This window comes from Euphorbia lathyris, chromosome 10, assembly GCF_963576675.1.
Source record: "Euphorbia lathyris chromosome 10, ddEupLath1.1, whole genome shotgun sequence".
NCBI lineage: Eukaryota > Viridiplantae > Streptophyta > Magnoliopsida > Malpighiales > Euphorbiaceae > Euphorbia > Euphorbia lathyris.
Window position 1 is genome coordinate 59292638 of NC_088919.1, and position 8600 is coordinate 59301237.

The 8600-nt window shown below is 31.4% G+C and overlaps 1 long non-coding RNA gene across 1 annotated transcript; it reads left to right on the top strand.

Annotated features, from left to right (window-relative positions):
• Window positions 1–3938: 3938 nt before the first annotated feature.
• LOC136208534 (uncharacterized) lies at window positions 3939–7603 on the top strand. Its single transcript, XR_010677198.1, has 3 exons — window positions 3939–3992; window positions 4818–4886; window positions 7256–7603. It is a non-coding gene; the product is annotated as an uncharacterized lncRNA (long non-coding RNA).
• The last annotated feature ends 997 nt before the right edge of the window (window positions 7604–8600 follow it).

Genomic DNA, 8600 nt, shown 5'->3' on the forward strand with positions numbered 1-8600 from the left:
AAATGATATAAAGAACACTTCATTAAGTTTATATCCTAGAACAGTTGTCTATAGGACACTAAACCCCAACAGGCCATGTTCCTCGCTGAACATGGTCTTCAAAAATCAGACCACCCGTCCGGACTACTCCTGATGGATACAAACTTTACCCAAAATCCAACCAAACTTCAATTGTATACATTTTCTCATCAAATAGATCAAACTTTACTTCAATCATCAATAAATCGAAATCCAACGTTTACTGAACCAAAATAGCAATTGAACCCGTGAAGAAATCCAATTTAACACTAATTGACCAAAATATCATTAAAACCATTTAAAATCCTTAAAGAAATCCAATTAAAAACTAATTGAACCAAAATAACATTAAAACCCTTAACCAAATTCAAATCAACATCAATTGAACCCAAATAGCACTTAAACCCTTAGGGAAACCAATTTCAACATCAATTGAACTAAATCATAATCAAACTCTTAAGAAAACCAATTCAACATCAAGGTATGAATCAAAATAGTCCAAAAATTACTACTGTGAACTCATTTTCTTCAAACTTGAACACAAACTCAAATCAACAACCAATACTCAAATCATTTCTAGGAAAACCCTTAGGAGACAAATTCAAGCAAATGTATAGCTCAATATACATATATTTATACATGCAAACTAAAAACTAGTTGATAGTTACTTACCTTAGCCTAAATTTAAGAACAACACCACCAAAACCCTAAATCTGTCCCAAATCTGCCTAGCCCGTATTCTTTGTATACTACTCCAAATCAAAATCCCTCCAGTCAGAAGTTGCTTCTATGTGTCTAGAGTCTCCAATTAAAATTTGAGGTGATTTGGACGGTTAGATCTCCGGCAACACTCAAAACGGTGGAGCTGCCCTGTTTTTTGGTGGTGGTTGAAGGTGGAGGAGAAATGAGAGAAAATGGAGAAAGAACAATGTAGAAGCTCAATGTTTATGATCTAAATGATCATAATTCACAAAATAAGGCTTTATATAGCCCACTATAATGATTGTAAAATATCATTTTTGATCCCCCAAAGTCTAATTTCTTTTTAAAATTCACTCTAACTTATAATCACTTCTAAAAATATGCAATTACCCTCTAAACTATATCCGTAATATCCAATTAATCGACTAATCCTAAAACGAATATAATATAACTTAGGTTTTGGGGTATAATAAATAACAAATTAAGGACACGGACGTGACAACATGTCTTCTTGGTCATGAATTTTGTCATCACAATTCAAATATGCATCATTTTATCACTAATTAGGGGGTATTTGTTTACTCACTTTTCTCCCCACGTTTGCCTTTTCATATTAAAAATGAGAGTTTTTATGTGTTTGTCTTTTATACCTGAAAAGTATCAATAATTTAGCTATATAATTAATTTAGGTATTAATTAATTTGAGCAATATTTAAAATTAACATTTTCATTCGGAGATCACCACTCGGATTTTTTGGGATCTCCACGGAGATTTATATGGTAACGGGCGGGGATTCTCACGGGATGCATATAGCAATCCCCATCCTCATTTAGGTTTCGGGGAAAAAAATTTCCCCATCCATATCCTCATCCCCAATTTTTACAGTTATTCTTTATCCCCGTCAGTTCTAATACTTGCAGTTTTCGGATAATCCGCTCCTGATTGCCACATCTATTCACGGTTAATGTAAACAGCATTGGGTCTGTTTGGTATGCCGTAATGCAATGTAATGTAATCAAAGTTGTAATGGAATGGAATGGAATAGTGATTCTATTACCATGTTTGGTTGACAAATTTGATGTAATGTAATAACCATTACAATATTTATATTTTCCTAATTAAATGCAATCATAAAATTTTATTTACATAATTAAAATCAAGGAAAAATGTGAAAAATCGAATCGAAATCAAATAAAAAATTAGATTAACCGAAATCAATAAATTAGTATATAGTTTTTCGCTTTTTCATATTTTTTTACATTTTTCTCGTTTCTTTTAATTTCCATTTTCAACATTTTTCACCGTTTTTCTATTTTCTCATTTCTCCGGTTTTTCATTTTTTTTTTCATTTTTCGTTTTTTTTTTCATTTTTCTCGTTTTCAATTTTCATGTTTTTCTGCTTTTTGCGTTTTTGACAAGAATGAGAGGTTAGATGACAATGTAATGAGAATTCAAGTCATTTTTTATGTAATGGAGATTACAAGGTTTCTTTAACAAAATTTAACTCAATGTTTTCTCATTCCATTACAATGAAATTGTAACATGCAACCAAACATGGTAATGAACCTTCAATGTAATGATCATTCCATTACGAAGGTCATTACATCTTACCAAACGGCACCATTGTGTATAACATATTCTTACCCAAACAAAGGACAAATTTTATAAGTGGAATAAATTGCTTTTCAAGATTCTATAGTCTTTTTTTTTTAAAATTAGAAAATGAGGATGTAATATTATAATAGTTTATTGGCGGCTTTCTATTATAAGTGTTGACCCCTTTCCATATTAGGAGTTAAGATGAGATGATGTGGATCCAAAAGAAAGTCTACCATTTCCTCCAACTAACACTAACCAACTCCACTCCTACTCATTTTACTTATTTCCATTCAACATTTTGCCAATTAAATATTTATTTAGATCATAGCTTATAATTCTTACATATATTAAAAATCAAACTTCAAATTTAAACGATTATGTGTTTTTTTTTAATTACTAAGCTTAATGAAACAGTTTATATTTATATGTATCAACCTATCTAGATTTCGCGATTCTACATATCTGCTTACTTAAAAAGTCTCTTCAATCTTAAGAAAACTCCTCGTACTTGATACCAATGTTTTTGCTAACTGTGTAGCTATTTTAGGCTTCTCTTACCTTGTTTCATACCACTCTTTATTTATTTATAGTCGGGGCAACGATATGGTTTACATTCTTCTTTATGTAAATGACATTATTCTATCTGATTTTTCAGATACCATTCGAGAGTCCATCATATCTAAACTTAGTTTAGAGTTTGCTATGAAGGACTTAGATCCTCTCAACTATTTTCTGGGTATTTCTGTCACCACGCATTCAGGAGGTCTTTTTCTTTCTCAAAGAAAATATGCAGCAAAAATTATAGAACGGACTGATATATCTTCATGCAAACCATCTCCTACACTAACGGACGCCAAAAATCAGTATCTCCTCAAGTAATTCTTATCATGATCTGACCGGGTATCATAGTCTTGCATGTGCCCTACAATATTTAACTCTCACGAGACTAGATATTTCATATGTTGTTTAGTAAGTGTGTTTATTTCTGCATGATTCGAGAACACATCACATGACTGCTTTAAAGAGAATCGTTCGGACTATCTAAGGTACTCTCAAATTTGATCTCCATATTTATTCATATTCGCTTAGCAAACTTATTTCCTACACCGACGCACATTGGGATGGATGTCATGACAGTAGACGAGACGATCCACTTTTGATTATTGTGTATATCTTAAGGATAATTTGGTCTATTGGTCTGCCAAAAAATGGCCTACTTTGTAACATCTCAATCTTGTGCATTCATAACATTTAGACACATGAATTTAAAAATAATTTTACATCTTACATGTCATTCACCCCATGATAGATTCAACTCGGAATAACGTGTAAATATAGAAAATAAAGGTAAATGTGTCTTCAAAACACATAAACTAGATGCGTAGTTAATAAATACACAATTAGAATGATAATTGATTAACTATAATATTAAGTAATACTAATAAGAAGTGTAACAATGAAAGGGGATGTAGTTGGAAATACGGGAAAGTGATTTGGGCAAATTTGTAAAATTGTAACCTAGATGGATAAACATAAAAATAATAAAAAAAAAACTCTAAAAACAAAGGATAAAGTTGAGATTTCTCCAGAACTTTTTGGGTAAGAACTCCTTAAAGAACAAAAAGAGAAAAAGAAAGCGAAGAAGAAGGATAAGAAGAAGAGGTAGAAGAAGGTATGCTATTCAATTGTTTTTTACACTCAATTTCGCGTCTTTAGAGTCCGATTTTGAGAAGCTTAAAGAAGAGAAAGTTGTAAGTTTATGTCTTAGTTAAATTCCAAAATTTTTTTCATGCTATTTGGGTAAGTATACTAGGAGATATGATAGTATCAATCAGACTAGGTCTAATATGCAATCTGTACTTGATTTGTTTCTTTTTGTATAGTTTGGGACATCTTAGGGTCTGAATTTGAGGAAGGTATAAAAATAAATTTGATCCTTTATGTGTTGAGTAAGCCCCTGTAAAGTTTGGTTAGGATTGGATAAGTAAGTAGTGAGAAAATCACTAAGGAAATGTAGGTGTGCTTTGTTGCATAGATGCTGAAACAGGGTCAGACTGTACATTTTACTAGCAATTATGTAGAGCTCCTAAAATTCTGATATTTGGATATGGTATACCCCTGTATGTATAGTTTTCTTACCAAAAAGAATCAGAGCAATAGGAGTTACACGTTTTAAGTTATGATTAAATTAGTAAAACTGGTACAGGTGCATTGATACTGAGATAGGATGTCAAAGGAAATTTTGCCATAAATCGGGTGGTTCTGGAAAAATTATAAAAGTTTCATATGATCTTCATATATGAGTCAGGAGTATAACAAAATAAGAATTAGGTCAGTTGGGTTAGTATAGAGAGAGTTACAAGGTTTTTGGTATTGACGGGTTATTGAGAAATATTATGTGATCTTGAAGTTTACGGAATAAAAGGAGAAAAAGAAAATGGAATTTGGTAAATAAATAATGATGTCTTTTTAATCATATGTTAAATTATACTTATAGGTACACAAAACTTTGAAGATATTCCGGAGGAAGGTACAAGTCGCCGTCAAGGAAGCTAGCGGCTTAGTTGTGAGTATAAACATGATATGTGTCACACCCGACCCTAAATGACCTCCATCGGCATCGGGCGTGAAATAGAAAGATAATAATCAATACTTAGGAGTCTCCAATTTATCCACATATCATTATAATACAATTGCAATACCAAAGTTCTAACCATAATTCTAACAATAAACAGCCAACTTCCAAACCTCGCCTAATCGGGCGGTAACCTTCTCTATATCCTGTACTTTCTCACCTAAAAACATTAAAACATTTAAAAACGTGAGACAAAAATCCCAGTAAGAAACTATCAGCTATAAAAACCAACTTTACTTAACATAGCTACACATATACATTGATAAAGGGATTTAATCAAAACCTTATAAAATATACTCAAAACTTAAGTTTATATATCGTCAAAGTAGTAAACCAAAACCATAAAAATATATAATCTTGTATCCATTCTTGAGTTCAAAACCTTATAAAATATTGTAATCAAATAAGTGTTTTATCAAACCAACTCGTATTTAATCAAACGTAAAACCTTATATCAAAATCAATCATAACCGAAAACATAATCCAAATGAACTTAAAACATTGTATCCATCATCGAGTTTCTCCCCTTAAGTATCAATACATAACCACATATATAATCGAGACGTCTCTTAACATTGCCTATCCCATATGGTCTTACCCAACACTTCGCTGCCATACCCAATAGGTCTTAAGACTGTGTACACAGGCCATGTCCCTCACTGAACATGGTCTTCAAATATAAAGCCACCGATCCGGATAACTCTCGATGGATATAAAATCATAAAATCATAATGTGTTCAAATATCCTTTCACAATCAAATTCCAAACTATTTTATAACCATAAATCGTTTGGCTTCAATTAGCCCTTTTGTATCATAAAAATCATATTTGGACTTCAATCCAAAATAATAACAACAATAACCGCAACAGATTTCTCAATCCAAAAATAATTCGTAAGAAATCATCAAATTCATTTTATTCAATATAGATATACATTGAAACCAAAAACATATATGTATATATGTAAATCAACCAAATTAAACCTTAAAAATACATATGTAAATCAATCAAATGAAGCCTTAAATCAACATAATCAAGTAAAATCTGAAATTCACATAGAAGCATAGTCAATAGCTTCATTTGAACCATAATTTCACAATAAAAAGCAAAATCGTGAAAAACCCTAATTTTACAAAATTCCTGCATAACCTTAAAATATCAATAAATGAAAATTCTTTGATTATATATATATATATATATATCTATATACATAAAACTCAAAATATAGTTGATAGTTACTTACCTTGGCTACTAATTGAAAACCATAAACTCGTTCAATTCGCCTCTAAACGCTGTCTAAGACATTTCCTCTCCAAACACTGCCGAAACTCAAAAACTCTTCAGTTAGGTTCTAGATCTATACATAAGGATGCTATATTTTAAATTTCAAGTGATTCGGACGTCCGTAAATCAAAGAAACGGTGGAGAAACGGTTCAGAGAAAACTGATAAATTTTAAAAAGGAAAAGAAAAAGGAAATAAAAGAAATAAGAAGATGATGATTCCACCGGATGTATCTGGAAAATTGAGATACATATCTCTAATTGAAAAATATCTGTTTTGATCCTCTATCTTTCTATAATCTTTTAAAAATTATCTTAACTTTTAATTACACATAAACTCATCACATTAACTTCAAACTTTCCCTATATCACCAAATAAAAATCACATCCCCTAATACTTATAATATATATGAATATCTAGGTATAAATTCTAGAAATTTAGTCACGGACGTGACAATATGAATATTTTGGCTTCTGAAGTTGTGATTAAAATGTTGATATGAATTGATACTTTATGATATTGTGAATTGTTTTGCCATGTTTGATGGGAATTGATACTGGATTGAATTACTTGTGATGGAATGACTTAAAGTGCAAAGTATGTATACATGTTGCATAAAACGTAAATGGCGTTGTGGCATACCAGTTTAGGCACTTATGACTACTTGATTATATGGACTACTTGGACCTATATGGTCAGATATATGGACTACTTGGACCTATATGGTCAAATATATGGACTACTTGGACCTATATGGTCATTTATATGGACTACTTGATTATATGGGCCGAAAGGTCGAATTATGAAATTACAAGGTTGTACAGCAATACCTGTGTTACCGTTTACCTGCTACTTGATCCGGGGAAGTGTCTAGCTAGTGGTGTCACAACAAAATTAATAAAAGGCTTATCATTTGTATATGCATGAATTTGTACATGTGTATGTGTATGTGCTTTATAATTCATTGATTGTTTATATTCACTGAGTGGCGACTCATATAAATCGCTAAATTTTCAGTTGGTTGATGAAGTAGATGAACAAGAGTTTCTAGAAGGTTCAGATATTGTAGATAGCATGGATGAAAGGTCGGTTGGCTGTGTTCCATCTCGCGCTCTCTCCTCTCATTCCCAGCATGTAGAATATGTGAAGTTTGGGTTAAATACAAACATAGTCTGTAATATATGTAATCAGAAATAAAGTCTGTACTATAAATGGTTATATCTATGTATGTATTTATGTATACTTGTGAAAAAAAAATAACAGGTTTTGAATGACTATGAGATATAGAATAAATATTGTATAGTACTTATACGGCTAGTGTGTTACATACTTTGTCTCGATCTAGTGCTGAAGCCGAGACTATGAAGTGGCTAATATTGTTTCTGAATCTTGTTGGATTCAGAACTTATTTTTGGAACTGCATTGTCCTATTACAAAATCCACCTTAGTCTATTGTAACAATGTTAGTGCGCTGTATCTTTCCGGCAACCCGATTCAACATCAACACACTAAGAATATTAAGATGCATATACATTTCGTTCGCAAAAACGTCGCTCGAGGTCAAGTATGTGTCCTACATGTTCCTTCACACTATCAAATTGTTGATCTCTTCACTAAGGGTCTTTTGCGGCAACTCTTTAATGATTTCCGAGATAGTCTCAAAGTACGCTCTTCTCCCATTTCGACTACGGGGGTGTATTAGAATAATCAACTTCTATCAAAATATATAGATCCTAAATACTCATATATTCAAACTAACCTTAAAGTATTCAACTAGGCCCGTTTATTTGCCAAAAAAATATTGGATAAGGAAAAATTTTTTGTTGGAAAATGAAATATTTTCCGGTGTTTGGTTACAACACAATAAAAGGTAAAGAAGAGATGGATCTCCTTCAAAAGGATAAGAAGAAATTGAGCAGATTTCCAAAAAGCTTACGAAAATGCTTCTCTTTTCAAAAGATAAAACATTTTCCTCACTTTATTAATATATTTTCCTGTTAGCCAATATAAAAAAATTTCATTGACTTATTTTTCTATGCAAACAAACACTCGAAAATCATGAAAATATTTTTATGCACAAAATTTTCTGACAAACATATGGACCTAAAACTTCTTTGTATTTTAGGGCTCATTTGGTTTACTTGATATTTGTTGTTGGGAAAACGAGGATTCCCTTATTAAAACTATTTTTCATGTATAAAAGATGAACAACAGTTTTCTAAACCAAATACGTAAAACTCTTCTTTTTAATATGAAAAGGCAAACAAAAAGAAAAAATGGAATAAACAAACACTCTCGTTAGTCTTCATCGGACCGATATGTTTTACTATTTTTTTTAATAATATGGAGGGACTAGGCCCAA